Consider the following 20,195-nt stretch of genomic DNA (forward strand, 5'->3'; position numbering starts at 1 on the left):
TTGTTCTCGTTTCCAAAACATGGAGATGAAGAAACACATACGAACTGAACAGCCAATACATAATGAACACAAAAATGTAGACGAAGACAGGCAACAAGCACGACTATCATGAAAACGGCACCAAAACAAAAAAAAAAAAAAAAAAAAAAGGAACAGCTGCATCAAGCCGGTTAAGCGATAGTGGCCATCTTGTTTCCAACATAATAATGTATGTATGTATGTATGTATGTATGTATGTATGAAAGATCTAAACACTTTAAATCTTGTCAAAGCTCAGGCTTTAAGTCGTCATACAGAAAGAAGCCAAATTTTATTATATGTGAAATCGTGCCAAGCCTCATCTAATGTTTTATGCTCATGTCAATAATCCTTTAGAAAATGAAGATGACTGCCTCTCTGGATGTTCAAAAAAAAAAGCAACAAGGACGACATTGCTACTACTATTTCAGCTTCTAATAAGAATGAGAGAATTCAATAATACGAAATCAATCATCATCATCATCGTCATCATCATCCTGTGAACGAACTATTTCCGCTCTCGACAAAACTTTATCTTATGAAAAACATTGACATCCCGGTTCGATGTTTTAAATTTTTGACAATCAAACTCTAGTTCATAATTCATAAGTCTTTGAAGAGTTACACAACATCCTTTGATCCCTAAAGCACAACTATTTATACTGGTATAAAGTCAAAATACAAAGTGATTGCTTAGTAATGATGGATCGTACATGAGTTTCTTGGGCTTTCATACAAACAGATATGGTACCAAAGTAGGTAGTTTCATAGGTAGGTAGGTAGGTAGGTAGGTAGGCTGGCTGGCTGAAAACTTGGTAAGTATATGTGCGTAGATAGGTGTACAAAAAGAAAGAAATATTGACAGATGAACGATGTGATGGATAAATGGAGAATGAAGTTTACCCATTTTACCTTCACTAAAGCGTCCAATTTCTGGCCAGTCAGGTCATCCTCCAGCTCTAGTCCGGGAAATGTCTGAGGTTCATTGATTTTTGAAATACCCTGGCCATTGACAAGGACACTGCTTTCGCGCCATACCACTAGTACGCCCAACACTGCAGCGAGTCCCTTCGTAACAAGCATTCTGATGACTGTAAGAAAATCAACGGAAATAACGTAACTCTTGTGTAAAGCAAGCACAATTGCAAACATTATAAAGTAGATCCACGTGTGCTGGAGATCATGGATAAATACGATCGGTAACGTTTTCATTTGTATGGCTAGATCTTACTATTATACTTAAAGTAATGGTATTTGTTCGATTTATTTTATATTTATGGTCTGAACATTTAGTGATTCTTTATATTTGAAGTCACAGAGGTTTAATAAAATAGCACTACGTATATATGTATGTTTGCCCGTGTGTCTGTTGCTTTATTTTCACGTATAAAGACCTTTTATTTTGCTATGTCAATCTCGATCTTTTTTTAATTGTATCCTTTCTGTTTCTATTATAGCAAATGAAAAGAATTTAAGAAAATACACAAATTTGAAATTTTAATTTTTATAGCCACCATAATTAATAATTGATGAATTATCATAATTGAATTCAATTTTTATGATTTGTCATTGTATGTTAAATAAGTGTTAATCAATGTATCAAAAGAAACAACAACTTTATTTCCAGCTGTACTTAACTTCTTAGCTACTGTCGTTAGCAGCAATTGTGTTGTTGTTGTTGTTGATGATGATGATGATGATGATGATGATGATGATGATGATAAATGCAATACTAATATTTTAAGTTTAAACGAGTCAAGAAATAAATGAATCAGTAAATAAGTAATTAAACTAGCACTCCAACATTACTTTTTAAAACTGTAGACTTGGGGTTTTTAAGACAGCGTTATATTCGAGTTTAAGCAAAGCAAGGCAAAAGTTTGATTCGCGATATTGATACAAGTGTCACGGAATTTTGTGTTCGCAATGTTTAAACATTATACCTGAACTAAAATGTGCTCGGGTTTAGTTTACGCGTACAGCAATACTCAAGAGTGGTTTCTTTAGGTCTTACTTTTTATTTCTTCTTCAAAATACTGAGTTGGTTCACAAGTGCTGCACGAGCAAAGTACTTGCAGCGAGAAAACCGATTACCTTGATACCTTGAGCTCTATGGCTGTGGATAGCGCCATAAACAGGGTACTTATTGAGACGGGTCAAACAGGAATATCGCAGCACAAGTTTTGTCAGCAAGCTGTCCACCTTACGTACGGAGTCCTGACCAAAAAAAAAGCCTGTAAGGCAAAATACCTGACAGCGTTCTCTGCCCAATCAAACCACGTGTTGTTCGTGCGTTGAGAAATATATACACCAATAACCTTTACGGCAGCTATCTTCAGCTGCAGAGTTATGTGCAATATAAACTTGCATTCTCTTTAGCTATCCGTATTATGGGATAGAATTGTTTGATACATCAGATGTTCCAATATTTATTCTAATTTTACTGATTGTCAGACCAATGTCACTTAACACCATATAATTTGTTGCATGCATCTCGGAATGCGAAAACGTTGGGAGTTCTTTATTCTGTATGAATATTCTTGTTGGATACAGTTTCATGTTCGAACCTCCTCCTACTACTACTATTGTACCGTAGTTTTGATGAAACAATTTATTATGTAACAAATAACTTCACGTGCGCACAGGCGTAGCATGTATCATTGCATTTATCCTTGACCTAGTCGTTATATTTTCATCTGTGTGAATTAGAGTGTGATTTTTTGTATGATTTCGCTCGTAGAATTGATATCTTAGATGCAGAGTCGTAGGTCTCAGTCAGGTTTTGTACACTCGTTTAAGTTCCATATCCGGATTACTTCCGGTTATCATTGCGTTGTGTCAGTTGTTTGGCTCTGTGCGTATCATTTTGCTAAATCCATCATTGTGTTTTATGCGCACGAATTTGGTGGCAGATTTTTTAAAATAATTTTTCAATCTCATTATAAATAAACCTCTCATTCATGAAATTGATTTCAGTGTCTTTGCTATAATCTAAATCCATCCCGGATTATCATGTTACAAGTTTCTTAAATATGCCACTAAACTGCTCTACTTTTTTTTATGAATATCAAAAATAGATAAAAATGAAGATGCCAAAACACACACACACACACACGTTTAGATTATTGTTAAGTGGTCGTTAGACATCGAATGCGACCGTGCTTGATATGACTGTAATCTTGCATAAGTCAACACCTGTAGTCGACAAAGAATCTACTTCGTACACCAATAGTTCTAAGAGTAAATAACTCATGAAAATGAACTATTATAACTAAAGCATCTACATAACACTTTTTTAATTCACCTAATAATAAAAATTAAAATGTTGGCTTCATTCTTCTGAATGTATAAAACGAGTTTAAGCAGAATGACTGTACAAATATCAACCGATTGTCTATGCTAAACCTCATAAAGACATTGAATGTTTAAGTGTACTAAAACAAATATCTACAAATTTTTAATTCGTGAAAATATGGATGTCCGTGTGATTGATGTATGTTCTGTTATTCAATAAAGCGTTACCATATTCAAGAAAATATATCAAAAAGCATTTGTATTTCAAAATTGTATTAATTTGGCAGCCTGGAGTGCCGCGCAAGTGGTACTAGATTTTCTGACACAGTTCAATTTACAAACGATCTTTGTATATTCCCCACAGTCATTCAGAACGTCGCTGACCTATTTCCGTGAAGTCTATAAATTACTTCGTTTTTAGGAATACACATACATCTGATGAGTTTGGAGAAGCCCATCTAGTTGACTGTACATACAGCAGCTGTTGGGACAGATAAAGACCAACAACGTTCCAGTTCTGACTTTGTCTCCGTCCGACAACATATTTTGCCGCGTAAACAAAAGTAGCTTAGAATATGCATCTCAATGGCGCCAAATGAAATCTGATATTTCTTTCTCGAAATGATGGACAATGCCGAGGATGCTCCGTTTTTCCTGCCGCACCACAACTTGAGCAACCTCAGCCGTTTGATGGAAGCAAAACAAAAAGATCGCATGCGTAAGGCGAATTCATTTCCATATTTTTATGTGTGGAACCCCCAAACATCACAAAATTCACGAGCAGACGAGTAGAAGGCAGCCTACGATCTGTGTCTGAATGTATATGAACTAAATAACAGGTCACGTGTATGAATAAATACTTTGGTTTTACATACACAGTTACGTAGTATTACCTTACGTGATTGGTGCGTGTTTGATTAATGAAATCGAAGATCCCTGCCGTTACGACATAGCTGTTTATAACCGGAAGGACTGTTGCAGCTCTGATTGACAGTATCCAGTGTATTCCCATGGGAAGTTCGCGACGACATTTGGCAACATATAATTTTAAAGCTGTCCAATTGGCACAATTTTGTGAAGATCATAAAAAGTTTTTTCGGTGAAAGTCATTATCGATGTGATCATCCGTTCAGGAGGAGAAGCGATAACAAGATTTTTAAGACGGCGGTCATGCCGAATGTCATATCAGCAGTATCTGCAAGGCACGTCTTTTAGTGACCACAAAAGATATGACCATCAGTTTAGGGGAGTAGTGATAGCACAGTTTTTTAAATGGCCGTCATGATGGACGGCCATGTTGGATATCAGATTGGCGACATCTTCATTTATTACCTTATACCAATGATAAGAAGTATCTCAGAAAAATTCCATACAAACATGAACATCCGTTCAGTATGAGTAGCTTTCAAGATGGTCGCCAGGGCGGCCATGTTGGATGTCAGATCTTCAAGACATGACAATCCATTTAGTGAAAACATTTTGTCGATGAGACCATACATTCAGAAGTAGCGCGAACAGTGTTCTCTAGGTGTCAGTTCATGGTGTTCATAATTGTAATCTGAGGTGTACCATTTTTATTTTGGACTACGCAGATCTCGAGATGAAACTCAATGGACGACGGATGTGGTCCCATCGCAATGATCTTTGACCAGTAGAGCTTCAACGTGGAGACAAAATGGAGAAATAATGTGTATGGCAAAATCTGCTTGTCCTGAACCGAGTTGGCATTTAGTAAACTATTTTGGACCGAGAAAATTACCAGGAATATAATATTTAGATATATGCGATATTATCTCCCAGCTCTGGAGGGGGAATTATCACAGTATCCCAGTTAATGACAAGCAGCAGTTCAAACTAGGTACCGTGATCAGTATAAAAACTGAATGATGGACAAATCGCATTTTTTGGGGTTGCAATTTTAGATATCGTATTAGTATACGAGACATGCCTGAGCAATTAATATTTTATTTGAAACACCACGATGTCATAAGATTGTATTATACATCGGCCCTGTCTTAAACGCTGATATGCAGAATCACGCATATTTAATTAAGAGGAAAACAAAATTAAAATAAATCTAATGCAATACTACTCTTACGACACTGTAGAGTAGTATATAGATTGGAACTCTCTTAGTTATTGATGTGCAAAACCAATGTTATGGTTTTGTGTATGATCATCGGGTGTAGTGTGTGACTGGACAACATTTCTGGACCAATCATGTTTGCTTTCTAAATCATTTGAATTACTACACCAATGGACAAGTAAATACAACATCTACACGAATTTTCAATGACTACATGATTAAACATAAACAACGAAAAGACTTGGAGATTCATTTAAAACAATTTAAAAGTAGTACAGATTTTACGAAGGTAACAATCAAAACTTGTATGAATTTTTGATGACACTGAAAAATATTTGAAGATCATCAGCAGAAAAATGTACAACTTGGTTCTTTCAAAGCTCTGTTAGACTTAAGGATTAAACTATGAAACGAACCATCCAGGTGGTGGAGTGAGTTGAGTATATATTGTACTCGAAGATTGGGAAATATATTGAAAAGATATGAAAAAGATAGTGTCATTGAACATTTATTTTAAATCTTAAGTGCCAAATGTGGAGAGAAAATATAAAATGTATGCTTGACGTGACTGAATGTTTAACATGGATAGATATAAGCCATTCAGGAGCAGCTCCCTAACAGATTTTCCTGAATGGTTTCAGAACAAACATGAGTGTCTCAACGTAGACAAGTAAAGACTGTAAGTGTTTATTGCAATAGCGAAAGTATAAAATAAACAAAGTTACAATGCAGATATGTCATCAAAATACAATTTAGATAATATTAGTTTGACAGATGTCCAGTGACAATTGAGGATGTAAAAAAATATTGATAATGAAACTGGGTATGAAATATTAGAAAGGGGCATACAGCAGAGCGGAGAACGATTACAAAATACCTGTTTTAATAAATGAAATAGAAAAACAAAAACGTGACAGTATTTTAAATTACAATTCAGTGCGTTAGGCATTTTGATTTCAAATCTGAAAGTGGCCATTACGTTGGAATAAATGATGCAGAATTTCTCTCTTCATAGATAAATAGACACATGTAGATGAAATGCCTGACAAATACACCAGACAAATAATCAGTAAACAATAAAACTATGATATAATGTAGATAACTCAATGGATAAAATGCAGGAAGAGGGTTCTGTTGTAATATTGAAGAACAATCAATAACTGTATGAAAAACCTCTGGATATTTTTTTAAATTACTATTGGAAAGTATGACAGTGTCAGATGCAAAGTGTAAAAGCAAAAGACGCACTACTGTATGTCTGGATTCGTGTCAGATGCAAAGTACTCTTTTGTTTCAATGCCAACCTCAATACATTGTCGTGGCAAATATAATTTGTGCTAGCAGTATGCATTCGACACACTGACACCTGGACAATAAAATGGCTAAACATATCTCATTATCTGTCTGTACTTAAAATCAATACATAAGATGTGTCAACTAATAGTTCTTGATTGCATTAAAGCATTTAACGATGTGTTCGGTAAGATTGCACACATATCTGAAGAATCAAGAGCGTGAAAAGCATTGCTTATGCTGCACTGAGTATGACGAACAATATTTTGATTCAACAAATATGTTTCATGTTTGTGGTAATAAAAGAATAAAACATTCTAGGCCAAAATCACAAAATTGGAAAACATTAGTCCAGCTGATGATAAATGCAGTTCAAATTATAAATATTGAAAATACATCCCACTCGTTATTCGTTCGTTACTTGTCAGTTTATGACATTGATATGTTCATGAAGACATTGATTAAAAATGATCCAGATGCAGAGTAAAAGATCATACCCAATAACGACAAGAAATCAATGTAATTCAGCAAACATTTCATAGTTGATAGGTTTGCGAGAGTAAAGTCAAGTAAATGTTAAAAAGACAATTAGGTTTGTAGAGGGATTTAGATTCATGGGAAAGTGGTTAAGAACCGACGACTGATTAAAGTTACAGAACTTTCATGTTGAGACAGAAGGCTATTTACCATTACGTGAAGGATAACGTAATTTTTATGACACTAGGGTCTACCCTAAGGACAGCGTGTATTGTTTACCACAAAACAGTAAGAACGTTCTTGTGATTTTCAAGGATAAAGTTAATGGTGTTCTAGTCATAGGGCTTTGTGGGTTAATATCAAAAATTATTCATTCAGGACTGATAAAAATGAAAATTAATATCTGAATTGGAATAAAGCATTATGCAATCACACAAAATTAAAAATGGAGATGTAGAAAGATTGCTTATTTAATCACAAGAAAAATTATCACTATACGAATTATACACAAGATGAATAGGGTCAAATCGAGAACAAAATGTAGCATTCTCTGTGTATAACGGCAAGCGTATTTTGGTTGACAACGTATATAATTACTTCATGGACACGTGAGCATTGTACATACGGTACACTCTGCATACTGTACGACTCTATAGTAGAAGGGAAATTCGAGTGTTATTTATATATTATTTAATTTATATCTGATTTAATTGTTTGTAGGTTTAAAAAATGTATTTGTTAATTTCATTATATGTCAAAATAGTGTAGTTCTATTTACTAGGAACTCGTACTTTTTTCCAGAAAATAGTTTTGACCTTGACTATTCATTTTAGTAAACACATAAGGCTGACCTGGTTCCCGACCTTAATTAAAATTTAGTAACAGTCGCGTCAGGTTTATATATATATATATATATATATATATATATATATATATATATATATATATATATATATATATATATATATATATATATATATATATATATATATATATATATATATATATATATATATATATATATATATATATATATATAAAACAACATTTGTGTGGGAATAATAAGGTTGAGATCGAGGCTGTGTTGGATACGTGACCCTCAACTTGTAAATAGTTTTTAGTGAAGTAAACAACTTTTATTCTCGGAGTAAAATGATTGGTTCTGTTCTTATCAAGGACATACTGGGGCTACGTGACTTTTTATATGTAAACATGATCTTGTGATCCTCTATTTCGCAATTAGGCATTTCCATATTTGTGCATTACTTAGTTTTAATAGTGATGCCTAGAGAGAAATCTCACAGTCTGGGCTTAAAAACGCTTGATGTCAAGTTGTTTCCTTCTGTTGTAACCAGTTTCGAGTTATATGTTAATTTTATCTTCAGATTATTTGGATCCTAACAGATTAATTTGCTTCTCTGGAAATATGTATGTGCTCATACAGAATTCTTGAACAAAGACATTTCTTTAAAAACATTATTAGGATTTCAAACACCCGATTACTTCTTGTGTTTCTACAAGGAACTGTAGACCACAAAACAATACAAGATACAGCATACAGCTTTGCTTTCCATTTTGGATTCTTCATCGGGGCTCGAACTTGAGATCATTAGAACATTTCAATATTAGGACTTCTAAAATTGTATTCGTGGATTATTCTTGGATTATTTTTGAATTTGATTCTTAAAACCGTAAGTTCTTTTTTTTCTTCTTCATTTTTACAGTATTTTTCCAGGGAAATAAATAATTTGTTATATTTCTCAAAGCTTGTTGTTTTCACTCCTTCTTGTGTTGCTGTTTTATCGAGCCTAAACACGTAACATAAGACGAGACGCATCAAAAGTTTCTTTTTATTTTGTTTAAGCTTATCTACATGCTTCATTGCATATCATCTGATATGAGGTTTGAAAATGTCTACAGTTGGAAACTGGTTTTTAGTTGGATACGCTTGTTTCCTTTCTTAATCGTAAATCTGCCTCAGTCATAAATAATAGAAAATATTTGTACATTATTAGAAAGAAGAGCGCAGTATTACCGGTATTTACCACGATATTTTTTCGCAGTGGTGCGTACCACAGAACTTTCACTGTTTTGGTTTCTCATTAGTTTCCAACAATAAGGAATGTATGGAAGTTCACGAATTAGCTTGTCACGAATTTACCGCTCCGGTGGCCTAGTGGTTAGAGTGTCCGCCTCGGATGCGGGAGGTCGTGGGTTCAATCCCCGGTCGAGTCATACCAAAGACTTATGAAAATGGTACTAACAGTTGCCTCGCTTGGCGCTCAGCATTAAGAGGTTAGTTTCAGGACTGGTCGGCCTGGTGTCAGGATAATGTGACTGGGTGGGACATCATGCTACATGTCTGCAGCATGATGCCCCAGTGCTAGACATCACTATAAAATGTCACACTGCAGACATCGTAGCGATATGACTGAAAAAGTCTTAAAGCTAGGTTTTAAAAAAATCCAAATTGTTACGAATTTTTAATGATAGTTTATATACCTTTTTATTTTTCATGGAAAAATAATTCCAGAAATTATTAATGGCCTTTTTTCTAACAAAATCGCTGTGCTTGTCACAAATGATTTTAGACTATAACAAGTACATTTATTTTTATAAATCTTGAATCACATACATGATACGTGTCACGTATGCCATCAGTTAGGCCGAATGTGATGTTATGATAGATATTCAGGACAAATCTAACTTTTGGAAACTTTTCGGATTAAAAAAATGAGAAAAAAATGTCTATTTGAAGTTGTTGTTTACTTTATGTTAATGTCTCAAGCACCTGTATTGCTTTCTAGGACTGAAAATAATTTAAGATTTTCAGGAGACCAGTTCTTTTCTGTTTGAATTTTACGTAATTTGTCTAGTCCACTAAATATTTGATAGCTTGTTGAGCCAGTGTGTTTATTGGCCCTCCCTGATTAATGTCTTAACCGGGTGATTACATCCAGCTCACTGTCGATACTTCCTATTTTTATCAACAACCCCTATAATGTCAATATGTTTAACAGGACGTCAGCTATAGTGTAAATAAAATCATCCCAATTTAGTTACAGTCTTTAGAAACAATTAACATATACGTGACAACTTTGTTTTGTAAAAGATACTGACCTTGTTATTTTAGAGCCGAATATTTTTTTAAATCTCAAGATATTTAATTATTTAAAAATAACGTAATGGATATAACACGGTCTTATCTAGCTATAAATCATAGCAAGATATTTTTCAGCTATGTGACCACTGAAAACTAAAGAAGACGTCTCAGGCCCTTGCGCCAAATAAAATGAAATTGTAGGCCGGTAAGATAATTGCGGAATACCGTGGTACGTATCTCGATATGTTCAGAAATGTCGCGGTACCAAATGTTTATTGGTACCCAACTCCATTATTAATTTACAAAAATCAGTAACCACTTGTGTAAGTGATCCCTAGTATATAAATAGTTCTTCGCATACTCTGTACGTTGCATTTCGCTATATGGTTGGGTGTAACTCGGTGACCACGCCAAGCTGGGAACCAGACCACAGTATATATTACTATCACATTTATATCCGTGAAAAAAACACCTCATTTTCTAAGCTTTGTTGTAAACAAATGCTAGACAGTTAATGACAGTCTAGTAGTCAAATGAGCTATTGTGTTCAATCTCTATGAATGCAGTGCAAACATAGTCTTTCCACAAGTAGTCACTCCACAGATTATCATGTCATGAAACTCTTTTAAATACATGTACTGTGCAAAATAACAACCCCAACCCCCAACAGACGTTGCCTTTATCACTGGAGGCAAAGCGTTCATTATACGCAGCGGCATGTTTATCTAAGCAGACACATACATACAAGAATGCATTTTTTGAGCAGTGCATTTTTTGTTGATCTAAAATTAATATGAAGTAAAACGTTAGCGAATATAAGGACATTTCATGCAATTTTATCATGTGTACTTCTCTAATCAAGTTCATACAATGGTCATAATTAATTAACAACATATGTGTGCTTTTTTGATGTTCAAATAAATAATTTATGATTTCTGTAAACTGTTTTATCAATTGAAAACAATGTGAATAAACTTTAGTCGAGAAACAACTATACTGACTGGTTCTTTTTTTTCTGTTGCCGAGTTGTAAATCGGTTGTGGATCACCTTCTCCATCTTTCTGTATACAGTATCAAACCACTCTTGAACCTCATTCTTGCAGAAATCGTGAAAATGGTTTGGTTTTCCTGGCCGCTGTGTCTGTGGTTCTCTCTTTCTCGTAATGCAGACGTAGAAGAAAGCGTATCCATTTATTATTTATCGATTGCACAATTGATTCCGAATTAATCGTATCGTACCGTAAGCAAATATTTTCTAGTCTGGTTTCCGCCTAAATCTCAAAACATGCACATGAGCTCAACATTAGAGTGTGTGTAATGATCTGGTAGAATATGAAAGTCAAGAGATATTCTAAACTTATTAACATACCTAAAAATGTTTAGCATTATAACCAGTAATATCTGCTTCTGATCGTAATTGGCTCGGTCTATCAATCCCGGTACCTTGTTCGATTCTGCTTATCCTAACAGGTTATGAAAAATTATTTTATGTCGTGAAGATGCTGTAGTCAGTCACTTGAAATATCGTGATTTCGTTTGAGTATAGTTATGCAACTCATTTATATTTTCATATTAAATGACACGAAAAAAAATACCTGGAATAATAATTATATTTGTGCTTCGCTTTGGTATAGTTCGTTAAGGTCCAATTTCACTAGTGGAGTGTGTAATACAATCATTAGGCCGATAAATGAGCACTTCACCCGTGGTGATATTGATTTTCGAGTGAGGGGCTGATATCACCTATTCATTAAAAGCTACAATTATTTGCATCCAAAGTTGGCTGCAGACATCGATGTATATTTTATACACTTACCGGTATTTCTCGTGGCTGTGCAGCTACCGTCGGCTGAAGGGTTCTTTTGGTGACATGTAGATTATACTTCCTGAGCAAATCATATGTTTGGTGACTTATAAATCCACCTGGATTAGCACAACCATCTGTTCTGTGGCCATTTTGAATTTTGCGCTTGATACGACTGTTACCAATTACCGGTATGTGTCAAAAGTGTACGCGAGTTTGTTCCGGAATGATTTGCATGCAGCAAAATTGCATATCTTAATGAACAGGTGCCATCAGACCCGCAACATCATCCATCAGTATCAATACAGATTTGTGGGGTTGATTTATCGGACTATACAATCATGTGCTTGACTGGTATTTTTACTTCTTATGGTATCTTTTGTTGTTTGTTAAAAGCTATGTATTTACAGTACATCAAAAGATCTGCTATCTCAATAAAAATACTGCAAGCAACATGCACGTTAACAAAACAAGTGCTATGAATATATTCTTACTTATTAAAATCATCAGGTTTGGTTGGCTTGGCTTTTCAAGTTTTAAATTTTGCCTGGCTGACAAGCGTATAGAGTAAAAGCAACATACAGGGTGTTTAAAGTCCATCTCATCAAACCTTGTTCATGTTTTATTGAAGTAGTCCAGCGTATTTTGTCTCTTTTCGCTGAATTCTGCAGGTTTTTTGTGTAATTCTTTTATGGGTTTGGAGTGTTTCTTTTTTCGTCAGTTTCAACATATGTTTAATTCTTTTGAACGATAGACCGTAAGCTATTGTTCCTCCAGTAACTACTCGTGCTGCATTCTTTTATTGCACTGAAAACAGCATGGGTCTTTTGAAGGAAGAAAACATTAATGGTTTGATTTTAGTCTGAATACTGACATTTCGTATATGCTCATTTTTCTTTCTCCTTTAACTTTACATTGTCAGAATCATTCAGTAGTTTTAGATACTACAGGGCTTCATATTGCATGACACGTGCGCCTAAAAATAGAATAGTGTATTAGGAACTACTTTGTAAACAAACCAAGTACACTCATGTATTAGACATTTCTCAAATTGGTTGACTTGACTTGTTTGTGAATGAACTAAACGAGCTGTTTCGTCCATTTAAATGTAGAGATGATAAAGTTAACGATACGTACGGGTTCACTGAGTCACAAACGAAACTTTCAAACAAGCAAAAGAATGAACGTGATATTCACAATGTCAACAACAAGCGTGAGATACGCAGTAACTGAAAATACCATTCTGATCATTGAAACAGATATTTAGAAGAAATATTTGTAACTTTTTGCAAAATGAAAGGTTTAGACTATAACCGGTGCTTTCTAAGGTCTTTAAGTCATAATAGCCAATTGAGGCCAAGGACTTTCGCATATCTATCAGAGACACACCATTTCGCAAGTCAGTCAAAACACTCAGTTCGAGAGAGAAAAAATGCAAACGAAGGTTTTGGTAGGAAACTAAGAGCCTCAGAGCCAACAAGCGAAGACGACGAAAAAGTATTATTTTATCTGGCTAAATGGACTATCATTCAACAGCTGCTGCTCAATTTTCCTCTTTTAACTATTTTGATACAATGTTAGGCTATCGATAGAAGACATAATCTGTATTATACAGGTAATAGATGGGGTCCCTCCAACAGAGAGCATGCAGATGACAGGGCATAAACATAGGTTTTCTTAAGCTGGTTAAAAGAATGGTAATATATATACATACATTTATGTATCTTGAATTTCCTCAAAATATACTTTCTTGCTTGGTTCTCCAAATACGAATGACATTACCCATATAATGGAAAACCTGATACACACCAAAATTATTCTGTAATTTTAAATATATTTCCAACTGAAATAACATTCTCCATACTGCACTGGATTGACCTAATTAATCTAACCCATCATAAGCAGGAAAGCGGAATTTAGTTGGATCAATAGAAAAACAAAATCCATCCATCTCAGACTTGAAACATGTATTAGAATAAGACAAACAACAAAAGGTAACCATGTTACAACTTCGTTCAATATATATATATATATATATATATATATATATATATATATATATATATATATATATATATATATATATATATATATATATATATATATATATATATATATATATATATATATATATATATATATAATACATATCTTTAAAATATAAGTTTAAAATCTTCATGGTTGGATTCGTTCATAGTTTATTTCATTGCCACCGATCGCTTTGCTTATCGATACTGCTGAACGTTATTACTGCGAACGATACTATTTCATCCGGTTTTAAAGTTTTATAGTATACATGTTGTTCTTTTAGATCTTTATGGTAATGCCTTTCGTCGCTGTCCTAATGCTAGGATGATATACGGCCATAAGTATTCCCGCTGAACCATATCCAGCTGCAGAAACACTACCATCAGCTGAAACCGTTCCTTCCCTGACTCAGCCTGATTCAGAACTTTGCTATTTTGAATTTCCTTCCCACACCTTACTAGTATTCAAACTAAATTTCCAGATTATTTTTAATCTCGTTGATTTTTTGAAAACTAAAATAATGACCATTCTTGTATATATGTAGCTTATAATAAAACTGTGGAGTATTTGCTACCTTTTCGCTCATGTCTCTTTCTTTGTGGATGTGTAAGAGCGTAGACTTTGAGATGGTAACCGGTAGTTAACCTCTGTAGATGCTAAGGGTTATTATACTTCTGTATTTTGGTATACGTTGTTTTCGCCGTCTAAGCGAGGTTCACCTTAATGCAACCCTAAGAGTTTGTAAAAATATTTTTATTGTGCCTTTTGTACATGTGTTTTAATGTTTATTAAAAACCTAAAATAAATATCGTTTGGTCCTGATCTATTCATCTTTGTGTAAACACTCTTCTGTTTACCTGGTTAAAAACATTTGCATCTGCAATTGATTGCGGAGTCACAATTTTGTCAGACAAATTTCCATGTGCACTTACATAGTCGATTGTAAACTACCAAAAGTCTGGGATAATTTAGTTTTTCAACTTTCTCGATGTCCCTGGTTGCTGCTGGACCAGTTCTAAGTATCAGAAGCGTTGTTATAAGAATGCTGTAGGCAACGGTAAGAGTAGTCCGCTACCCACCCGCCCGTGTTGATACGATATGTGGGTCTGATGTCAGCTGTTTATTAAACTCTGCAATTCTGCAGCTTGCAAATCTTTCGAGATCACGCCTACATACAGTTTAGATAATACCGGTATTTGGTACTAACCATATAGATCGCTAAATTTAAAACTGCCACATGTCAGAGGGTTCCTATATTCAGAGTGGATTTACAAGTCGCCAAACATAGGATTTGATCCTGAAATGTTATGCACATGTATTCAAAAGAATTCTTAGCTCAGCGGCCGCGAGAAATACCAGTAAGTTTATAAAATGTACACCGATGTGTGCAGAAAAAAATTGTCAGCTGCTTTTTGCAGGTTTTAATGAAATATGCGATATCAGTCCCTAAACCGCCAGTCAATATCGTATAGGTGTGGAGCTGATATATCGACCTACAGCGAGAGTTGAAATTAACGTTGCCTGGTAAATTGTGTTTCTCGTTTCAGTTGACGAATTATCATTTATCTAGCTAAATATAAAAACAATATATGTGGTATAGCATTATTATTTTTTTGCCGCTGTTTTTTTTAGATATATTGATTTTAAATGTCTCTAACGAAATGCTTTGTGTATGCTTTGTAATTCCATCACCTTTACAAAAAAAAAAAACAAAAAAAAAAAAAAAAAAAACAGCTATGCCACCAATCAAATAATATAGTTTGCTTGAGCTAGGTGAATTTATACAGTTTTGGTAGTGATGATAGAGTTTGATCCAAATTTAAAGCAGTCTTTGGGTTTCGAAAAATGATTGTTGTATCCAGCAACTCTACCCTCTGTCATGACCATGTCACTTGGTAACATAAAGATAGTTACAATCAGAAAAAAATACGAGGGTTAATAAAAACATTCCACAACAAATGCTGTAACGAAAAAAGTTACTTAACTATTTGCATTACTTTTAGTATTCCTTCTCCAGGTAACTTTCTTTCCACTTAATGTTCATATCCCATTTGTGAGTCATGTCCTGAACACGTGCAGTAGTCCGGCACTTTACGACATTCGTAGCGACCATGTGATTGCATCCATTAGTTATTTCTGCTTTTGTAACGGTTTCCCTTTCAAAACTCGTTCAATTTCGGAGAACGTCACGGGTCACAAAGAGTTCAGTCCGGGCTATGTGGTAGGTAATTTGGGGATTCAACTCCAGGCCCGTGTTACAATCTTACACGTGTGAGTCAGACGTTATCCAAGTGCAAAATGAGGTCACCGGTCAGTAGATCTTGACACTATTTGCTAATAGCCTCACGGTAACTATATCTGATTGCTGTGGTGTAGTACTGCCCCTTCATCGTGTTCTTTTCTAGTCATGTGTACCTCAGAAATATTGTGAGTTGAAGATCATTATATAAGTAACTTTTCTAACCGATTTAGAACTACATGATTTTGATGGCGACTTCATATTTCTTTGCTTCAGTACATTGCTCAGTGCCTTAGTTGTGCGGGGGTGTGGGTTGTTTCAACGTAGTTTATCCAAGTTTCATCGCATGTAATGATAATAATAACCTCTTAATTTGTACCTGTATAACGATTCCTTGCAGATCTCTACTCTTAATCCTCTCTGTTCTTGACCAAGCAATTCTTGGACACCAAGTGGACTTAAACCGTGTGCATTCCCAATTTCTTGCTCATAGTTTCATCTTCCATATGAAATATCAAAACTGTCTGTTACCTCTTGGACAGTAGCACTACTGCCTTCTTTCATGCACGCTTCCAGAGAATTAATTATTTATTTGGAAAGAGATGTATTCATCTACCGTTTTTTAAATCATCTTTAAGAGCCCCCCTACCATCACTCAAACGGTGCATTCATCCACTGATTTCAGATTTATTAAGTGCGTTCGGTCCATATACCGCTCCGGTGGCCTAGTAGTTAGAGCGTCCGCCTCGGATGCGGGAGGTCGTGGGTTCGATCCCTGATCGAGTCATATTAAAGACGCGGGAGATCGTGGGTTCGATCCCCGGTCGAGTCATACCAAAGACTTACAAAAATGGTACTAACAGCTGCCTCGCTTGGCGCTCAGCATTAAGAGGTTCGTGTTAGGACTGGTCGGCCTGCTGTCAGGATAATGTGACTGGGTGGGACATCATGCTACATGTCTGCGGCATGATGCTCGCTAGACATCACTATAAACTGTCACACTGCAGACATCGTAGCAGTATTAATGAAAAGTTGTTAAAGCTACGTTAAAAATCCAAATCACACACATACACACACACACACACGTTCGGTCCATAAACAAGCACCCAAGTCAGCCTTTATACGTGTAAAGGAGTGTCCTAACTTTGCATAACTTGTATGATCACACGCTGTTCACAAACGGACTCGTGTGCCATTTTGCCACCGCGAAATATATAACGTAGAGACAGGTAACCTCACTAAGCCTGTGACAACATCAGCTTTGAATGACGACACGTCCTACGTTGTTATCAACCATAGATGAGCGAATTGTTGTGACATTGGGTTACTTAGTTTAGAAAATACTGCATTTGTTCGAGAACGTTTGGATCGTCAGTCGTAGTACTGGTGCTTTTTTGTGTCTTTTAACTATGTATTTTTGAAATTTTGCCAAAATATTCTCATCTGTGTCATAACCATGTTCTCGTACAGTTAATAGCTCCATTAACTTTTTAATAGTTTCTGATACTATTTTTTATGTACATGTGCATCTACGATGCTAAACGACCTGACGCTTTGATTTAACTTTGAAGAACATTGGTTAGTGAGTCCGCTGCAATTTTTCAGAAAGAACAAAGTCCAATCTGCAGTTCATCGCTGTCTGCCACAGACGTAATTTCATCTGAAGAGACCGTTCTTCAGTATGCAACACTGTGTATGCTACAACGTTATATTTCAGTTTTATAAACAGCTAATATAACAGCAGATCTTGACCCTTCCACTTCCGAGAGAGAGAGAGAGAGAGAGAGAGAGAGAGATTGTCATCAACAGGCCATTAAGACAAATCCTCTGCCAACAACGATACTTCATATTTTGTTCCTCAGCAAATAAATAAAAATTTGGACACAATGCTACACTGTATTGAATTGAAAAGTTTTCACAGAGGTAAGCATTTCATGAGTTTAATGTAAAAACGATAATTTTGGTATCATGCGATAATGTGCCCGCTTTCGAAACGATGCCCGATATATATATATATATATATATATATATATATATATATATATATATATATATATATATATATATATATATATATATATATATGGATGGATGGATGGATGGATGTATGTATGTATGTGTGTATATATATATATATATATATATATATATATATATATATATATATATATATATATATATATATATATATATATATATATATATATATATATATATATATATATATCACTCGAGAAATTATTCAGTCTAAGTTTTTGTGGGAAGCCAGAATTTAACTCCGAAGAAAATTAATAAGTAGTTTCTCTCTTCTCACCTTAAATAAATCGTTCAAGGAATGTGGGCCAGGAAGAATTTGAGAGACCCGGAACCAGAAACAGATTCTTCTTCATAAAAAGGGTAGCGAGGTTCGGAAAAGGCACAAAAGTATTGTCTCAATCACATGCAATAGGCATTGATGTAAGTTGTAATTATTTGTTGAATTTATTAGTATTTAGGTTGGGTATGACATTTTATTTCAAGGAATAATATCACCATAACTGTACCATGGAAAAGAGCACAGTTTACAACCAAGATGGTCGATGACCCGAAAAGGATAGAGAAAGACAGAGAGAAGGAAAAAGAAATACGCCAAAGCCGACCTACAACCAAGAGTAATTTGGGAAAAACCGGAAGGAACCATGTGATGGTGACATGCCGGCAATTTAAGTTCGATCATACACTCGATTATGTGATGAACGTTTGTTTTATTGGTGTAACAGAATGGTTACTTGAATTTCGCATAAATTTTTAAACTCTATTTCTGAGAGAAAGTGAATAATTAAAATGCATGTTCAATTTCATTTTGTTTATGTAATTCATGAATATGTTATATTTTGCATGCGGGTGCTCGTTTTCTTCTATTCTATATCTCTTCTCAGATCGCTAACACTGTGGTCGATCGTATTCTTGATAACGATAACCAAAGCACCATAAAGAGTGGGAGATCACACATCCTCCACCTCTGACAGGTAATATACTCTCCTCCCACATAAAAAGAAAAAGTAAAAATGAAATAAAAAATGATTAGTCCAGTATTCTCATCTTGTATACTATTACCGTGTGTGAAATCGCATCTTCACACTCTCTAGAAGAACATAACATCTGTTCTTAAAAGTCGGACTATACAATCATTATTATCCATACCATGTAAAATACAAACAAAAGCACACAAATATAATTGAATACAAATATTTAGCACCTCTAGTCGATTTATCCGACAGATCAAGCAATATTTTATCAGTATGATGTCATTTCCGTGAGTGATTGTTATGAATTAGATTTGTCTTATATCTTGGAACCACATAAAATGTCAAACTAGCGAAGATAAAGACGATACAAATTGCTAAGAAATAAATATTGACTTTTCATAATGAATAACCGTAAGCGATCTGGAAAGTCGTATGAGAGAGAGAGAGAGAGAGAGAGAGAGAGAGAGAGAGAGAGAGAGAGATTCCATTAGACAATAAATTACTAAACTTTTACTCCATATATTTAAACCTTCTTTTTCTTTGGTCTCACTGGATAGTTTCGTATTTTGACACGTGCTTGGTGACTGACCGTCACAGTTAGACTAGCACTGGAGATCAAATGCGTAACTCAGGCTGCAAATGAACAGCCAACTTGGCTTACGTATTTACATATGTCTGCTACAGAGGTAAATATCTAAAAATGGAGATGGTTGAGGGGTGAAGAAAAGTATGCTAATTTGTTATGGTACTAGTGAACTTTACTCATGCATAAGGCTCATACTGATTCTTTTAGCTGCCTTGACACAGGAAAATATTAAAAATAGCTCTTTGCTGTCAAAAATGAA

General features: G+C 34.8%; 1 protein-coding gene across 3 annotated transcripts in view; it reads left to right on the plus strand.

Annotated features, from left to right (window-relative positions):
• The window catches only part of LOC149801712 (phospholipid-transporting ATPase ID-like), a 246,481-nt gene that overhangs the window by 22,137 nt on the left and 204,149 nt on the right, over positions 1-20,195 (plus strand). The gene's annotated exons all lie outside the window — the stretch shown is intronic.

The sequence above is a fragment of the Sinohyriopsis cumingii genome, chromosome 4 (genome assembly GCF_028554795.1).
Source record: "Sinohyriopsis cumingii isolate HCF-2022 chromosome 4, ASM2855479v2, whole genome shotgun sequence".
Taxonomy (NCBI): domain Eukaryota; kingdom Metazoa; phylum Mollusca; class Bivalvia; order Unionida; family Unionidae; genus Sinohyriopsis; species Sinohyriopsis cumingii.